Genomic DNA, 19,678 nt, shown 5'->3' with positions numbered 1-19,678 from the left:
AGTCATTCTCTGACCAGCTTTGATCCGTTGCTTGTGATGGGCTGCGCTCCTTTGCAGGGGGAGATGCGCTCTTATTTTTTGAATTTCCAGCTTTTCTGCCCTGCTTTTTCCCAATCTTTGTGGTTTTATCTGTCTCTGGTCTTTGATGATGGTGATGTACTGATGGGGTTTTGGTATAGGTGTCCTTCCTGTTTGATAGTTTTCCTTCTGACAGTCAGGACCCTCAGCTGTAGGTCTGTTGGCAATTGCTTCAGGGCCACTCCAGACCCTGTTTGCCTGGGTATCAGCATCAGAGGTTGCAGAAGATAGAATATTGCTGAACAGTGAGTGTACCTGTCTGATTCTTACTTTGGAAGCTTCCTCTCAGGGGTGAACTCCACCCTGTGAGGTGTGGGGTGTCAGACTGTCCCTAGTGGGGGATATCTCCCAGTTAGGCTACTCAGGGGTCAGGGACCCACTTGAGCAGGCAGTCTGTCCGTTCTCAGATCTCAGCCTCCGTGTTGGGAGATCCACTGCTCTCTTCAAAGCTGTCAGACAGAGTCGTTTGCATCTGCAGAGGTTCTGCTGCTTTTTTGTTGTTGTTATTTATCTGTGCCCTGTCCCCAGAGGTGGAGTCTACAGAGGCAGGCAGGTTTCCTTGAGCTGCTGTGAGCTCCACCCAGTTCGAGCTTCCCAGCGGCTTTGTTTACCTACTTAAGCCTCAGTAATGGCGGGCGCCCCTCCCCCAGCCTCACTGCTGCCTTGCGGTTAGATTGCATACTGCTTTGTTAGCAATGAGGGAGGCTCTGGACGTGGGACCCTCCCGGCCAGGTGTGGGATATATTCTCCTGGTGTGCCCGTTTGCTTAAAGCACAGTATTGGGGTGGGAGTTACCCGATTTTCCAGATGTTGTGTGTCTCAGTTCCCCTGACTAGGAAAAGGGATTCCCTTCCCCCTTGCGCTTCCCAGGTGAGGCAATGCCTCGCCCTGCTTCAGCTCTCGCTGGTCGGGCTGCAGCAGCTGACCAGCACCGACTGTCCAGCACTCCCTAGTGAGATGACCCCAGTACCTCAGTTGAAAATGCAGAAATCACCGGTGTTCTGTGTCGCTCGCGCTGGGAGTTGGAGACTGGAGCTGTTCCTATTCGGCCATCTTGCTCCGCCCCTCAGCATGAATAAATCTGAAAACTTAATACTGAATGAAGAAAGCAGATAACAAAATCTGCTTTTCATACAGTACAATGTCATTTTTTAAAAAAGTTTGAAAAAACAAAGCTTGATTTAGTGTTTAAGAATACATACATATGGAATAACACTATAAGAAAAGCAAAGGAAAGATAAACAGAAAATTTCAGGATAGTGGTTAGCTCTGGTGGGGATGGGGAAAGAGGCAGATGAGGGGATAAGAAAGGGGCATGCAGGTGAATACAAGGATGCTGGGAATATTCTAGTTCTTAGGCTAGGTGGTAGTGTCATAGGATATTTATTTCATTGTTATACTTTATAATGTATGTACATAAGGCTTTCTTTTGTCCATGTGCAATATTATATAATTAAAAATCCAATAACCAGGATGATTTATAACTAAGGAAATTTGTAGTTTGTGGATACTAGATGGTGAATTCTTTGAGGGCAGCTATTTGGCAAAAACAAGACATTCAACAATAATTGGAGTCAACAATGAATGAAGAATGTTGTGGTATGTGTACACTGATACTTCTAGGAGTGCTTTAAAAATGTACTTAGAAGAGATTGAAGATTGATATCATATATAGTCCCCCTGTCATTTTGTCTTAATATGCTTGAGATGGCATTTTTTTTTTCTCACATAATATGGGGAAATCATCTGACTTCATGAGAAATCTCAAATTAATGGGATTTGAATGAATATGCTTTTATTAATCTGTACAAAATTGATGACCATCTTGTGTAGAAACTCAGCATTTGGTCTATGCAGATGTAATTGTTTTCCTGGAAGGAGCCAATAGGAAGAATTAGAGGATTTAATTTTCTTTTGGAGCCCCCCCTACTTGCTCTAAATATGAAGTCAAAACTTTATATTTACTATTTACTAAATATGGTAAAAAGATATGTTGAAATGTAGAAACAGGATAAATCTATGGAGGGAAGTATAGTTTTCTCAAGAATGATCTTTCTAGAGATTATTTGGGCCCTTTATCCCAAAGAGATTCTTCTGTACCTCAAACAATAGGATTGGGATAAAATAGCCTCAAACTGCATGCATACAGATTTGAATTCTGCCTGCCACGCTTAGAAGAATCTGACAGGGAAACACATTCATATCGTATTGTAGGAGTTTTTGAGGTCACAAATATTTAACAGTTAGTCTGAGGCCGCTATTGGTCCTGAGGATAGACTGGTCGGTGGATTTCACAGTGAGACCAGGTTGGACATCCAAACCACAAGAATCTAGAACAAGTGAAGTCTCAGATTTTGTGGCCAGTATGTTAAGGATGGGCATTTAGAGGACCCAAATTGTTGTCAGTGAGGTTTTTACCCTGGGACAGTATTGCCAAATGGGAGGTCATGTAGACCCTGCGTGAATCATGATGTGGTTTTGCTGCTGCAGTTGAGAAGGTAAGTAACAAATGAGATAAGGTATTGTCAGGTTAATACCTTATACACAAAAGCAAACAGCTGCCTTTTTAGGGGGTGGAGAGAGCATGGCATTCACAGAGGGGACAGGGAGACTGAGCTCAGGTTGGGGTAACACAATGTGCACATGTGCAGAGGCCACCAAAGCCATGCTGCTGCAGTATTGGGGTAGCAAATCTGTATTACACAAAGAGATTTTTGAAAGAATATTGTTATAATTATCTGAGCCTTGGGACAGGGTATAAGGGAAAGAAGTCATAAAAAGCTAAAGATGTTTAGGACTGAAATGAGATTAAGGTTTAGGGAAAGAGAGAAAATATTATACTCTTCAGCAAATGCATCTTTTTGTTTTTGCATTCTGGATTTTGCCTTCACTAAGCAATAGTAAATAGTTGAATTAATATGAAGAAAGCCCCTGCTTTAGTTGGCTCTCTCTTAGGAGGGAATATGGTATTGAGAAAAGGGATCTTATCTATGCTTGCTGGGTTGATGCTGAGACTTGATATCTTTACCTTGGACCAGCTCTTGAAGTTGATAAACCAATGCCAACCAACCTTTGTTCAAGAAGGAGCACCAACATTGGATGCACCACCAGTGACATCTGTTCCCATGGAGGATTCTTGGATATAGAGAGTGTGGAGCTGTGAGACTAGTAGAGGGGATGAGTGGAGGTGGGTCTTTGACGGCACTATTGCTTCTATTGACTGTTGTCTTCCAATACTTAGGCTTTTGCTTCAAGATCTGGGTATTTTAGGTGTTCAATAAGTGTAATGATTAATACTGAGTGTGAATTTGATTGGATTGAAGGATGCAAAGTATTGATCCTGGGTGTGTCTGTGTCTGTGAGGGTGTTGCCAAAGGACATTAACATTGGGGTAGCACCCTCTGTGGGCTGGGAAAGGCAGACATACCCTTAATCTGGGTGGGCATCATCTAATCAGCTGCCAGCGAGGCTAGAATATAAAGCATGCAGAAACATGTGAAAATATGAGACTGGCCTAGCCTCCCAGACTACATCTTTCTCCTGTGCTGGATGCTTTCTGCCCCCCAACCGTTGGATTCCAGGTTCTTCAGTTTTGGAAGTCAGACTGGCTCTCCTTTCTCCTCAGCTTGCAGATGGCCTATTGTGGGACCTTTTGATCATGTGAGTTAATACTTAATAAAATCCCCTTTATATATGTATATATCTATCCTATTAGTTCTATCCCTCTAGAGAACCGAACCCTGACTAATACAATAGGCTCATGTGGGTGGATTTCAGGGGCTTGTTAGAAAATACTCCCTATGGTCTAGGTAACTCAGTAGTCAGCAGAATGATTCTGTAAGTATCAAACATTAGGAAGGATAATGTGACGGCCTGTGAGGCACTAAGGTCTCTAAATTAGTTTGGGAGCAGGAGGTGAAGATAAAGAAAAATAATTAGATCTATAAGCAAATTTAAGACTCTCATTATAAAGTATTAACTTGATAATAGCTTATAATGAGAGGTTATAAGGTATTATCTTATTTGTACTTTCTTTAAACAGAAAGTGATTGAAGATTGATCCCAGATTTGGTATAAGATTTTATCTTAAATTCAAGATTTGTAATTGCTAGACTGTAAGTTATCATGTCAGGAAATTTCAATATTCCAGTCCTGGGGAAAAGGATTGTTTTTTTCCTAGAGTTAATCTTTTTTACTTGAAAACTGCAATTTTTCGCACAGTTCTTGGTCCTTAGGATACAATGATGGTTTGATAATCTCATCCGACTTGGTTACAGTATCTCTACAGTGGCCCCAACAATACGCTGAATAGACTTAGTTGTGCTTACTGCACAGTAGAGAAATGATTAATAGTAAAACAGCCAGATCTGCCCAAAGTGATTGCACCACACCTCATCTCAGTTTCTCACATTTTTCATTAAAACGGTAGATTGATTTTTCTGCTTTCACAGCTTCCTCAGTGTAAGGTGGTGCATTTCTTGCCTGGCAGTTGTAAAGCTGAGCTCTTGTTATTTCTGTGTGTGTGTGCACATGTGAGTGTGGTTGCATATGTGCTATAGTGCAAAAGTTCTGGACTGGGTGGTAGGAAACCTACGTTTATTTTTACTTCGTGTACTCATGGTCTAGGTGACTTAGTGAAAACCACTGCCTCTTTGAACTTTTAAATTTTTCTTTTATTTGTTATTATTATTTTTTATTCTCGCCTTCCTTAAAACGTGTATGAGAGCAACACTCACTCAGCACTGCTGGCTGAGCCAGCGAGATGCCATGGTGTAATGGTGAGGATCAGCAGTGCTCTCTGCTTTTCAGGTAGTGTTTCCACAGTTGCCTGAATATGGCTATTGTGAGCTTCAAGGAGAATGTATCTGTACTAGAAAATCAACATCCTCCAATGAAATAACAACTTGTCTTCTAACAATGATAAATCTTGATGCCTTTTTAACATAAGGTAAAAACATGCTAAGACAGCTAGGCAGGGTGGCTCACGCCTGTAATCCCAGCACTTTGGGAAGCTGAGGTGGGCGGATTACTTGAAGTCAGGACTTCGAGACCAGCCTGGCCAGCATGGTGAAACCCTGTCTCTACTAAAAATATAAAAATTAGCTGGGGTGGTGGCGTCCGCCTGTAATCCCAGTTACTTGGGAGGCTGAGGCATGAGAATCGCTTGAAACTGGAGGCAGAGATTGTGGTGAGCTGAAATCGTGCCACTGCACTCCAGCCTGGGTGATAGAACGAGACTTTATCTCAAAAAACAAAAACAAAAACAAAACATGGTAACACATCTGACATTAATCTTTAGTCACTACTTTTCTCATTTGAGAGAGAATTAGGAAGAGATCAGTTAAACATCTTAAAGGTAAGGTTGAAAGTCTATATATGGCTTTGGTCCTTTCTTTACACTTTTTCTGTCTTCTCCATGAAATAATTGGCGTCCACAGTGAGCCTCAGTGACTGACATTGGGAGCTTTCAAATGACTTCTGCATTAGCTGTCTGTATGACATTAGATTCAATCAGTAAATAGTAGATATTTTTATGTTGTGAGCTTCCAAATTTGATATTAGAATAGATGTTCTAGCTTCTAAATGAGTTGCCTTGAAGTACATGAGTTTAGAGGTCACAGAAAGCCTATCTTCATTTAAGGAACATATTAAATTTCAGGTATTTTAACTAATGGTACACATTACTAAACCCTGATGTAGTGGATTAATAGAATACCAGAACTGAAGGCCAAGATTCGTTTTTTTAATTAATTTTTTAAAGTTTCAATAGGTTTTTGGGTAACAGGTGGTATGTGGTTACATGATGAGTTTTTTAGTAGTGATTTCTAAGATTTCAGTGCACCCATCACCTGAGCAGTGTTCACTGTACTCAATGTGTAGTCTTTAATCCCTTCCCCTCTTCCATCCTTTCCCCAGAGTCCCCAAATTCCACTGTATCATTCTTATGGAAGGCCAAGATTCTTAAGGGAAATTGATACCTTCATGGAGGAAAGTCTAATAGTTTTCTATCTCATAGAGTTCCCTAATTATGCAGCCACAAATAGAAAGGAGATCCTTGTGTAATTGGTAGGAAGAGAATTCCCAGTTTTAATCATAACTAAAAAAATACTGTGACTCGTAAGTTTAGCCAGAAAGGTGAGGTGACTTTTCTGTATCTCCATATGTCAGTGCCCAATAAACTCTCTCCATACTTGCTGTATTAGTCATGTTCTCCAGAGGGACAGAACTAATAGGATATAGAAGTTTATTAAGGGGAATTGACCCACACGATCACAAGGTGAAGTCCCACGATAGGCCGTCTGCAAGCTGAGGAGCAAGGAAGCCAGTAGTGGATCAGTCCAAGTCCCAAAACCTCAAAAGTAGGGAAGCTGACAGTGCAGCCTTCAGTCTCGGGCCCAAGAGCCTCTGGGAAACCACTGGTGTAAGTCCAAGAGTCCAAAAGCCGAAGAACATGGAGCCTGATATTTGAGGGCAGGAAGCATTCATCATGGGAGAAAGATGAAGGTCAGAAGACTCGGCACCTCTGCTCATTCCACCTTCTTCTGCCTGCTTTTGAGGGGATGGTGCCCACCCAGATTAAGGGTGGGTCTGCCTTTCCCAGCCCACTGTCTTAAAAGTTCATCTCCTTTGACAATACCCTCACAGCCAATACTTTGCATCCTTTAATCCAATCAAGTTGACACTCAATATTAATCATCATACCTGCTTAAACTAGTGTTTGCTGTGCTTCACTATCTCAATTCAGTATGTGCAAAAAGATGTTCTATTTTTTTTTCCAGCCAAATCTAATTTTTTCCCCAGTGCACCATAACTCAATATATAGCACCAGCTACCCAAACCTTGAAAACCCAGGTGTTTCTGGTGTTTTATTTTACTTCTTCTCCATCTTCAATCATTCAAATATTCTTGTATATCTTATCTGTCTCTCCAGTTTATTAACATTCCTCTATTTTCACTTTCTTTGTTCAGGCCAGTGGTCTTCAGAGTGTGGCATGTTCATCTGGGGATGTGCATAAGGCAATCTGTTGGGATGTAAGAATAAAATACTAAATTTTTGTCTCTATTTTATTTATTTATTTATTTATTTATTTATTTATTTATTTTTCTTAGTTTTATTAATGCAATAATACATATTTATAGTTTATATATATATAAAGTTGCATAAAATAAGAGCACATTGTTCAAGATTATTTTAATGATATGAGTGCATGATCAAAACATTTAGGCAACAGTAGGTTAGGTCTTCATCATTTCTTTTTTAATTTTTTTTTGAGATGGAGTCTCGCTCTGTCACCCAGGCTGGAGTGCAGTGGCCTTATCTCAGCTCACTGCAAGCTCTGCCCCCCGGGTTCACGCCATTCTCCTGCCTCAGTCTCATGAGTAGCTGGGACTACAGACGCCCACCACCACGCCCGGTTAATTTTTTTTGTATTTTTAGTAGAGACGAGGTTTCACTGTGTTTGCCAGGATGGTCTCGATCTCCTGACCTCGTGATCTGCCTGCCTCGGCCTCCCAAAGTGCTGGGATTACAGGCGTGAGCCACCATGCCCGGCCCATCATTTTTTACCTATAGTGCTGCAATGGTTTGCTCTCTGCAAATGTTCATATGTTTTACTCTCCTCCAATCCCATCCACTGATGCTAGGTGTTTATTATTAAAATGTAAATCTGATCATGTTCCTCTCTTGCTTTAAAATCTCAGTGGTTCCCAGTTTTCTCAGAATAAACCCTAGATATTAATGATCCTCAAATTCCTTCAAATGTCCTTTGCTTTCCTCCTCCAGCTTTGTTTCTAGCTGTTCACTCCTTTGCCTTCTAAGTTCCAGCCATACTGAGCTACTTACTCTTCAAATGTACCATTCTCTCCTCTCCTTGGTTTTGGGGTTTTGGATGTGCTCATCCCTTTGCTTGGAAAGAGCTCTTGGTTTCCAGTTCAGTCCCACCTCTCCTAAGATTGACTTCGGATCTCAATGTAGATGTCACTTTCTCTAGGAGCTTTCCGTAACCACCTATATTGTGCTTCCTAGCACAATATGATATGTCTATGATAACTGTATGTTTATTTACCTCTCTCCTTGACTAAAGAGTCAACATATTTTCCCACTGTTTTATCCTTGGGGCATAGTACAGTACTCAGTACATATAGCTCAAATATTTGTTGAGCAAATGGATAAAGTAATTAATATTGTCACCATATTAGTCAGAACTACAGTCTTGATGACCCATCTAATCTCCAAGACATATTCTAAGTGTCCATATATTCAATATTTGTTTTAGACCAAACATGGAAATATTTATTTAAGAATATTATCTGCCACTGTAACCAGCCTCTGTTTTATGGGGAATCTCTCCCATCCTCCAAGGACAAAAAATTGCATTGCTGCTATGAGGAATTATTTTTATGTTTCCAATTTGCCATAAAAAGAAGAATGCACATTATAGTTGTCTATTACTTCTTTTTCTAAAAGTTGGCAAATTTTTGCACTTTCAGGACAAAAAGGCATTGCTAAGCCTTTTCGCTTGTAAGCATGGAAAGCAGTAAAAACCTGGCAGACAGGAAGTGTGATTCAGTTTCCTAGTAGTGGTTATTACTCAGAGTTAAGGACATTTCATCATTATCACTGCATTTATAATATGGTGTTTGACGGTTGGTGCTCCACTAACAAAGGAAAACACCAGGTGCAAATAAAGTCAGTAAAAAGAATATGTTCACTATGAGTAAGTTAATTATCAAATAACAATTTGTCTAATAGAATTTCTTGGAGATCTCAATGCAAGGACCATTTTGAAGCTCACACCAGAAAAGGAGACCACATTATGAGAGATGAAATAAGCAAACACTGTATCTGGTCATATTTTGATTTTATGTTATTTATATTCTGTCAGGTCATTAAAGTGATTTAAGGATCTTACAAAAATCCACATATAGTAGTAGTAAGATAAAATAAATTGAAAATAGACATGAAAAATGAGACAGAAAAGAAAAAGTTAGGAAACTATGATGGAGTCTGGAATTAGTTTAGTACCAAAAAGGCAAAACTGTACAAATCCTGGAAGACAACCTAGGCAGTACCATCCTGGACATAGGAATTGGCAAAGATTTCATGACAAAGACACCAAAAGCAATTGCAACAAAAGCGAACATTGATAAAAGGTACCTAACAAAACTAAAGAGCTTCTGCACAGCAAAAGAAACTATCAACAGAGTAAAGAGACAACCTGCAGAATGGGAGAAAATGTTTGCAAACTATGCATCTGACAAAGGTCTAATATCCAGTATGTACAAGGAACTTAAATTTACAATAGAAAAACAATCCCATTAAAAGGTGGGCAAAGGACATAAACAGACACTTTTCAAAAGAAGGCATACATGCAGCCAACATGCATATAAAAAATGCTCAACATCACTGATCACAAGAGAAATGGAAATCAAAACCGTAATGAGATACCATATCACATCAGTCATAATGGCTATTAGTAAAAAGTCAGAAAATAACACATGCTGAAGACGTTGCAGAGAAAAGAGAACACTTATACACTGTTGATGGGAGTGTAAAGTTGTTCGGCCGTGTGGAACGCAGTATGGCAACTCTTTAACAGCTGAAAATAGAACTACTATTAAACCCAGCAATCTCATAACTGGGTGTATACCCAGAGGAGTAGAAATCATTCTGTCATAAAGACACAGGCATGTGAATGTTCACTGCAGCACTATTTAAAATAGCAAAGACATGGTATCAACCTGAATGCCCATCAATGACAGATTGGATATAGAAAATATGGTACATATACACCATGGAATACTAGGCAACCATAAAAAGAACAGGATCATGACTTTTGCAGGAACATGGATGGGGCTGGAGATTATTATCAGCAAACTAATGGAGGAAAACGAAACCAAATTCTCACTTATAAAAGTGGGAGCAAAATGATGAAAATTCATGAACACAAGAAGGGGAACAACAGACCAACAGACACTGGGAGGTGTGGAGGGTGGGAGGAGGGAGAGGAGCAGAAAACCTTCACATGTACCCCCGAACCTAAAATAAAAGTTTATTTAAAAAAGGCATGCACGGGCCTGACGTGGTGGCTCACGCCTGTAATTCCAGCACTTTGGGAGGCCAAGGTGGGTGGATCAGGAGGTCAGGAGATCGAGACCATCCTGGCTGACACTATGAAACCCCTTCTCTACTAAAAATACAAAAAATTAGCCGGGCGTGGTGGCGGGCGCCTATAGTCCCAGCTACTCAGGAGGCTGAGGCAGGAGAATGGCGTGAACACGGGAGGCGGAGCTTGCAGTGAGCCAAGCTCGCACCACTGCCCTCCAGCCAGGGCGACAGAGAGAGACTCCGTCGCAAAAAAAAAAAAAGGCATGTACTTGTCAGGGGAGGGATGAAAGTTGAATTGAACCTTCCTGTATGCCAGTATTCCAGGGAAATATGATTCACTATGCAATTCATAATGGTAATATGAGACATTCTTCTCATGGATATTTATAGTTAGATCATTTTGAAATCTAGATAATGGCATCAACAATATTCATTTAAAAATTGTGATAAAGTACACATAGCATATAACATTTACCATTTTAGCTATTTTAAAATGTACAATTCAGTAGTAGTAAGTACTTTCACATTATTGTGCAACCATCAGCGCCCACGATGTATTTCCAGAACTTTTTCATCAGCTGAAAACCCCACACCCATGGAATAGTCACTCCCCTGGCAAACACCATCTTTTTTTGTCTAAGCAACATTTTTGCAGTAAACACAATAAATAATTTCATAACCCTATGCATTATAATGCCACAGTTAGCAGTGCATGACAGCATGCCATTTCTGTGTTTATGTTCAAGTCTTTTATAATTCTGACTGTCTAGAAAAACTGATTTGGCAGAAGAAGAGAGGGTGGATGGCCTCCTTCACCTTGGAAACCACCAGGATCAACACCTGGGGAGAACTGTTTAATCTACGTTATTGTGTTGGTAGAATTTCTACAGAGAGATATTTACCAGAGAACTATGGGTGTTAGTTTGGAGACTCAGAAAGACTTGAATCACGTTAGGTGATGAGTGACTTAAGCCAAGAATTACTGAACTATCTTAAAACTTATCACAACCCTAATCATTAACTAAATTCTTACTGTTGGTGAGGCTAACCTAGGTGAGGACCAGAAGGAAGCCACATTGTTTATCCTGAAAAAAGAAACAAGTGTGAAGATTTGGAGAGCTGGAGTTGAAACAAGTATCACTCAGCCTACAGAGGTGAAGTCTAGATAAGCAAGGGTTTGAAGGAGTTAGTGGGGATAGATGGGATTGGGGACTTTAAATTCATCATGGGACTCAGTTTATAACTGGGCTCTGTGATTTTTGCCTCCAATATGCCAAGAAGAAAGATTAGTTTATTCTTCCCTGTTCCCATATTTTATTAGAGTTCAGAATAAATGAGTAAGAGTAGGCATTTGATTCTGAACAAGTAACATGAATCAAGATATAGAGGCTTTACATTTTGCGTTCTGCTCAGAATTATTTTTTTCTCAGCCATACTTTCCAGTCATTTGATGAGCTCTATTTATTTGCTGTCTTCAGTTTTTTTTGAATCTGTGACTTCTCTTCCATTCTCAGTATTATTGTCCTAATTGAAGCCCTTATCACCTTTTGTCTGAATGACTACTGTAGCTTTTCAATTGGTCTTCCACTTTTCAAGCTCCTGGCCATCTCTGTTTAAATGGTTCAAACTTTTGCCAGAATAAATATCCTAAAAAACTGCTTAGATCACTGTGCTATTATCACTCTTCTCTTCATGGGCCTTCAATATAAGAAATAAGTATATGTTAATGGCACCATCAAAATAAGCAGAGAAGAAAGGATCATTCAAAAAGTTGTGCTTCAGCAAAAGAAAATACCATCAGAGTGAATAGGCAACCTACAGAATGGGAGAACATTTTTGCAATCTACTCATCTGACAAATATCTAATATCCAGAACCTACAAAGAACTCAAACAAATTTACAAGAAAAAAACAAACAACTCCATCAATAAGTGGGCAAAGGATATGAACAGATATTTCTCAAAAGAAGACATTCATACAGCCAAAAGACACATGAAAAAATGCTCATCATCACTGGCCATCAGAGAAATGCAAATCAAAACCACAATTAGATACCATCTCACACCAGTTAGAATGGCAAACATTAAAAAATCAGGAAACAACAAGTGCTGGAGAGGATGTGGAGAAATAGGAACACTTTTACACCGTTGGTGGGATTGTAAACTGGTTCAACCATTATTGGAAAACAGTATGGTGATTCCTCAAGGATCTAGAACTAGAAATACCATATGACCCGGCCATCCCATTATTGGGTATATACCCAAAGGATTATAAATCATGCTGCTATAAAGACACATGCACACGTATGTTTACTGCGGCACTATTCACAATAGCAAAGACTTGGAATCAACCCAAATGTCCATCAGTGACAGACTGGATAAGAAAATGTGGCACATATACACCATGGAATACTGTGCAGCCATAAAAAAGGATGAGTTCATGTCCTTTATAGGGACATGGATGCAGCTGGAAACCATCATTCTCAGCAAACTATTGCAAGAACAGAAAACCAAACACCACATGTTCTCACTCATAGGTGGGAATTGAACAATGAGATCACTTGGACATGGGAAGGGGAACATCATGCACCGAGGCCTATTGTGGGGAGGCGGGAGGCAGTAGGGATGGCATTGGGAGTTATACCTGATGTAAATGACGAGTTGATGGGTGCTGATGAATTGATAGGTGCAGCACAACAACATGGCACATGTATACATATGTAACAAACCTGCACGTTGTGCACGTGTACCCTAGAACTTAAAGAATATATATATATGTTGTGCTTAGACATGAGTTATTTACTTAGGGAAAATTCCCATGTAAATATTTGCTATACATCATAATAAACTGTAGATGTATTAATGACATAATAAAGGTACCCAAAGAAAACATGGGTGAATGTTTTTTACAGAACGAAATTTAGCTAAAAGATTTTCTAATGGGAAAAATAAGAAAAAAGACAGACTGATTTGACAATACTAAAATTTAAACTCTCCAGGTCAGAAATACCATAAACAAAAAAATTCACACAAAGCTGGTTAAAATGCATAATTCATATGAGAGGTCCTGGCCTTTTTATTCTCTAGCTCCAACCACAATAACCTAGTGGCAATTACTAGAAACAACCAGACCTTTCCTTGCATCTACTGTTACCTTTGCCTGGAATATTCTTCCTGCACATCCTCGCATGACTGGCCCTTCCTCGTTCTTTAGGTCTCAGGTCAAAAATTTTCTTCTTAGGAAGGTTTTCTCTGTTAACCCTCTCTAAAGTAGCCAGCCCTCACTGTCTCCCCATTTATGACCTTCACTCTGTCACATTACTTGTTTTGTGTTCTGTCACTGACTGAATGATCTTATTTATTTGTTTTATCTCTTCCCTAGAATGCAAGCCTCATGAATGTATATGTCTTGTTCAGCAGCACCTAGACTTGTTTTTGACAAGTGATACTAAATGAGTGTTTGTCGAATAGGTGAGTGAAGGAATGAATATGTATATGTGTAAATAAAAAGACTGAAATAACATATAGCAAAACGCAATAACAGGGTTATTTCTAGGAGGAATTTTGTTGATAATTCCTTTTTTCTGCCTTTTCCAAATTTTCTAAAATGAATACCTATTAACTACATTGATCATTAGAATAAAAAATAAATGGTATTTGATGGAAGTCACATCTTACTAAATGATAGCATCTATAATGTCAATTTGTTAATCTCAATTAGCATTGACAAAGGATAATAAACTATGCATACTATAAAGAACAAATTTCCTAGAAGTGAGAGTGTCAGCTTGCATCATCTTAAAGTATTCACACATCTAACACATCCAGTTAGCTTAACTGAATAATGTAGAAATTGGGCCAAAACCCATCAACTAAGTTGGATCCTCTTTTAAGATTCTAAAATAAAACTTGTCAAATAAGGAGAAAAATAATTTTAAAAAGTCAAGTACTACTTCTTAGTTTCAATAAATGGTTGCCAGGGGTTAGTCTCCTTGAATCTACCAGGCATTAATAAGGACAGTTGAGGAGAAGACTTGACACAAAACAGTTTGAACATATCAGTGAAACTATCTGCATAACTATCTAAAATAGAGACAGTATGATGCTGGAAAGTCTTGTGCACCTTCTGAAAAGTTATCTGTCATATATAAACCTGTTTAACTGACCAATTCAACATGGGAAAAAAAGCATCAGTTCTTTTTCCCCCAGGATTGCAAATTTGCTTGTTGGTCATAATTAAGATTTGGTCAGATCTTTTTCTTTTTTTCTTTTCTTTCTTTCTTTCTTTTTTTTTTTTTGGGACAGGATCTCACTCTGTTGCCCAGGCTGGAGTGCAGCAGTACCATCCCAGCTCACTGCAACCTCCACCTCCCAGGTTCAAGCCATTCTCCTGCCTCAGCCTCCTGAGTACCTGGGATTACAGGCATGTGCCACCACGACTGGCTAATATTTTTAGTAGAGATGGGGGTTTCACCATGTTGGCCAGGCTGGTCTTGAACTCCTGATCTCAAGTGATCCACCTGCCTTGGTTTCCCGAAGTGCTGGGATTACAGGTGTGAGCCATCATGCCTGGTCTCTGGTCAGGTCGTTTATATTAAGTGATGATACCTAAATGACTTCAAATAGTCAAGTTGTTAGGAGTGAAAGTGAAATAAGATGTAGTAGCCCGGTGTTTTATTCATTCTTTTACTCATAAAATCAGCACCAAATGTGAATCAGACACTGTTGGGTACTGGGATGCAATGGTGAACAACACATATGATGCCTGTCCTTAAGGAGCTTACCTTCTAGTGGAGGGAACACTTAAACAGTTGGATGAACAAACAAAAGAGATACTGATTGTGATAAGTGCTAAAGAAGAAATATTTCCAGAAATAATGATAGGGTAAGAAGCAATAAACAGAGACAGGGATAAGGGAGGGCTTCTTCAAGGAGGTGATATTTATGCTGCGACCTAAGAGGATGAGAAGGAACCACCTATGTGGAGAGCTAGTATTAAGGGTGTCCCAGGACCATTGCAGAGAGAGATGTCTGGGAAATGTCAGAATCCTGTGTGACAAAGCAAAACAAGCAGAGGAAATGTGAGATGACGTTGGAAAGGCACGCAGAGGCCACGTGCTACAGGACATTGTCATATTTAATTTTAAATGCCATGGAAAGACAATAAAGTGTTTTAATCAGGAGAGTGACAGGAGTTACAATACCATGGGAAGCCAATAAAGTATTTTAATGGGAAAATGGCAGAATTCAATTTTAAGCAATCATTTTAGCTATTACTTGGAGATTGAATTTGAAGAGGACAGAAGTAACATCAGGAAGACTAGTTGGGAGATGACTGTGGCATCCAGATGAAAGACTAAGGTTGGACCACAGTTTTAGCAGTGCAGGTGGAAAGAAGTGATCGGATCCATGCTATATTTGGAAGTATTGCCCATATGGAATGCTGTGGGACTAGATACAGGAATTTAGAAAACAATCAGGTTGAGTCCCAGGCACTCTCCTGACCATCTGGATGCAAAATATAGGATGCAGAGACCAGCAGAGCTTCTAATTTTGGTGCTTTAAAATTGATACGGTTTTAAAAATATTCAAGCGAAGATACCAAGTAAGCAGTTGGCAGTGAGGCTTAAGCTTGGAGGAGAGATTTGTAATGGAGATTCCAAATGAGGAGACTACAGTGTTAGGGTCTTTAAAGCTGTGGGAATAGATGAGTTGAAGGAAGAAAATGTGGAATTAGATGAGATATTGTATCTATGTAATAATTTCCTAATTTTGATGATTGTATTCTTTCAATGTAGGAGAATGTTTTCATTGGAGAAAATATACAATAACATAGTTAATGGTGAGGGGACATTTTGTTGACTATTTACATTCAGATATTTCAGATAAAAAATTTTTGTACCGTACTTGCAACTTTTCTGAGGGTTTGAGATTGTTTAAAAATAAAAAAAAAGTTAAATAATTTTTTTAAAAGAAAGGCCCGGGAATGAGTTTTAAGATTTATGGAAAAATACAAACAGCCAGCAAAGGAGACTGAGTAGGAGGGACCTACAAGAGTGCAGTGTTAGAGAAGCTGAGAGAGAAGAGGACTGTGTCTCAGTAGGGAGGCAATGGCACAGCTACGAACAGGAGTAAGACATGAACAAAAGATATTTATTGGATTTAGTAACAATGAAAATCATTGGGGACTTTTTTTTAACAGTGAGTTTGCTAGACCTGTGGATATAGAAACCCCATTGAACCATTTGAATCAATTTCTTAGTCAAAATACAAATGTTGAAAGTTTCAGTAATGTTTTATTGCAGACACTGTAAGTCCTCAGCCATGGTCCCTTTGGATTCCTTTACCTTTTCCTTGTACACAGGCTCCAGGTGTACTTTCATTCCCAGCAGCCAGTCCCTGTATTCATTTGCTGTAGGGCTACGCAAAGGCTGCTGGAACCCACTTTGCCTGCTCAATTGGAGAGAAGGATGTGCTTTCAGGGTTCATGAGGGGCAGCCATAACCAAAATTAAGCCAGGTGGGAATATAAATATTCCAGCTTTGTTGTTTTATGCTACCACAACTACATGGTCAGTCTCCAGAATTCCCCTTCAGACTGAGCTCACTGCAAGACTTTTATTGATATCATATCCTTGCTCAGCCTTTTTTTTGGTTTCCTATCCCAGTTCTCCATTTTTCCACAGTTTTCTTTGATAAACTTCCTAATAAACTACTTCTCATGTATCCTTATCTTACGTTCTCCCTCAGGAATAGCACTTTAAACACTTAAACAACAACAACACAAGCATCAACCTCATTGGTGGCTTACTGATGTCCATCTTGGTTATGGAATAAAAACCATCTGCTCAAACTCTGTCTTCATTATTTACAAGACATGTTCAAAGTGGTTTAGTGCCTTCACTAGGCTGTCTTCATTAAATGAAAAAAAGAAAAGAAATGTGTGTGTGAAAAATTGACCATATTTGCTATATACCTCAAAAACATTTACTTAAAATTTCCTAAAATGGAGCAACTTAAGGAAAAATGGAAATGGAGGAGTAGTAACTATAGTATTTTCATAGTAAGCACTTCCGCAGTTACTCATACCATCAATTTACTTGATTGAATTTCAGCTATTTTTTATTACTTTAGATTTGGCCTTTATTTAAACAAATAACTTATTTTTCACATTTTAATTTATTTAGAAGCTGAATTTCAAACGTTTTCTAAGAGACTCTTGACTCTGTTAAAGGTGGCAGGCACAATGCCAACAGGAAAGGCCACGTTGGCTCTCTTAATGATGGCATCATTATTGGAGTCAGTCAGTCTTAAAAACTGGCTTCTGTTCTCCTTCTAACCATCACAGAGTTGCATTCATCACATAATGATATCTCCGCCACACTTGTCTTCCCAAATATCCCTACTGTCTCCACCTTATTTTAAGCCTATACCTCTTAACCTGACTTTCGTATTGGCCTTCTAACTGGTCTTCCTTCATTTAGTTGCTCATCCTTCCCATCTCACCTATAATGGAGGTGGGAGCATAGCTTTTAGTCTGTTACTTCCCAGGTTAAAGACCTTCACAAACTTCACACTGTCAACAGAGTAAAGTCACTTCCCACACTTGTCAAAGCTCTGGTTCAACTCATGCCTTGGCTAAGATGTTAGACCAGATACCCTCTGAATTTCCTTCTGTATTAGTTTCCATCACTGCTATAAAAAATTACCACAAGCTTGGTGGCTTAAAACAACACACATTTATTTTCTTATACTTCTGGAGGTCAGAAGTTTGAAATGGGTCTCACTGGGCTAAAATGAAGGTGTTAGCTGGGCTGCATTTTTTTCTGGAGGCTCTAGGGGAGAATCTACTTGCTGACCTTTTCTAGTTTTTAGAGGCCAGCTGCATTCCTTGGATTTTGGTACCCTTTGTCTATCTTCAAAGCCAAAAATGTCAGATTGCATCTTTTTTCATGTTGCCACCTCTGGTTTTCCCTCTTCTGCTTCCCCCAAGATGACCCATATGATGACACCAAGTAATCTTTCTTGCCCTTTTCTCCAGGTTAGGCCACTGAAAGACACCAGCAGGAAATCAAAGAGCATGAAGAGTTTGAGCTTTATTATTCTAGCCTCCTTCCTTCTGGGTCTCTACAGGTTAGGTGTCTACCTGTCTTCAAAATGCCACAACTCCTGAGGTGGCCATCTTTGTACAGCTTTTCTCTCTGGATCTCACCAACCACTCCCTTCTCATGTGCCTTCAGGCATAGGATGGTGATGGTTTCTGGTTGTAACTGACTGTGAATGTTGCATCTTGAGTTTGTCTGGGAATTTCTGGATTTTAACACTGGAAGTCTTAAATTCAGAAAACTTTTAGGTTTTGACCAAAAAAGTTGGCCACCCTACTGTTAACTAGGCTCTAAATCCTGCTGTTATTTTGCAAATTTTTTTTTCATTATGTTCTCAATTTCTCAATTTGAGTGTATCATGTTTCCTTTTGAGACTCTAATAAACAAAGCATGCTTGTCATGCAAAGCATTTACAATTTATCCTTAATATTTGCACTTTTGAAAGATCACTCTGTTTGTAATATGGAGAGCCAAATGAAGTGGCTCAGAATGGAAATGGGGAGACGGAAAGTTGTTAGAGTGCGCTAACTGAGTCATGGTCATGCCTGAACTAAAGTCACATAAGTAAAGAAGGAGAGAAGAGGCAAGAAGTAAGAAATTTAAGTAAGGCAGAGATACCGGGATATGGCAATTAATTGGATGTGGGTGAACAGAGATAAAAAGAAGCAATGATGACATAGAGGATTTTGCTGGGGCTTGTGGGTGGATTGTGGTGCCACTCACTGAGGCAAGAAACCCTGGAGAAGGTTTGGGTGTGGTTGGGAAGGCTGGGAGTGTAATTTCTCCATCAATAGGTTTTATTTTCAAATTATTAAATAGTCCTTTGTTATGAATTATGATCAATAAAAATCTTATAAATTTGTTAATGTTCTGAGTTCATATGTGATCAAAAACTGACTATAGTTGTCATGAATAATGTTGTGAAGACCAGCAAAACCTAATCTTTCTTGGGGAAGGTTTTATTAGTCTTGTGAGTTTCTGAAGGTCTACAAAGCAGATTAGCATGTACTTTTTGATAGTAAAACTGGAAGACCAAGATTGGACTGGGCCTTCTCTTTGAGATTACAAGGTGTTAGACAGAATTTTATGAGAAAGGAAAATTCCATCAGAGTATGAATCTTCTAGCTTTCGTGATATTCTTATTCTGGCCATGCCCAGCAGGCATGGAATAGAAACTTTTGAATTGGAGTGGACCTATGAGGTAATAAATGGCTTTGTATATCTTAGGAATATTTGCAATGCGTGAGTGTCTGTGTGTGACATTTAAGTGTGAGTAACACTTGAGTAAGTTCTAGAGGTTGCTGGAGTTAATAAATGGTTTAATCAATATATCATGGCATTTATAACTTGTATCACAGCTCCTCTTAAATCTATAGGTGATTATGTCCTG

This window comes from Piliocolobus tephrosceles, chromosome 14, assembly GCF_002776525.5.
Source record: "Piliocolobus tephrosceles isolate RC106 chromosome 14, ASM277652v3, whole genome shotgun sequence".
NCBI lineage: Eukaryota > Metazoa > Chordata > Mammalia > Primates > Cercopithecidae > Piliocolobus > Piliocolobus tephrosceles.
This window is presented reverse-complemented; position numbering follows the sequence as displayed.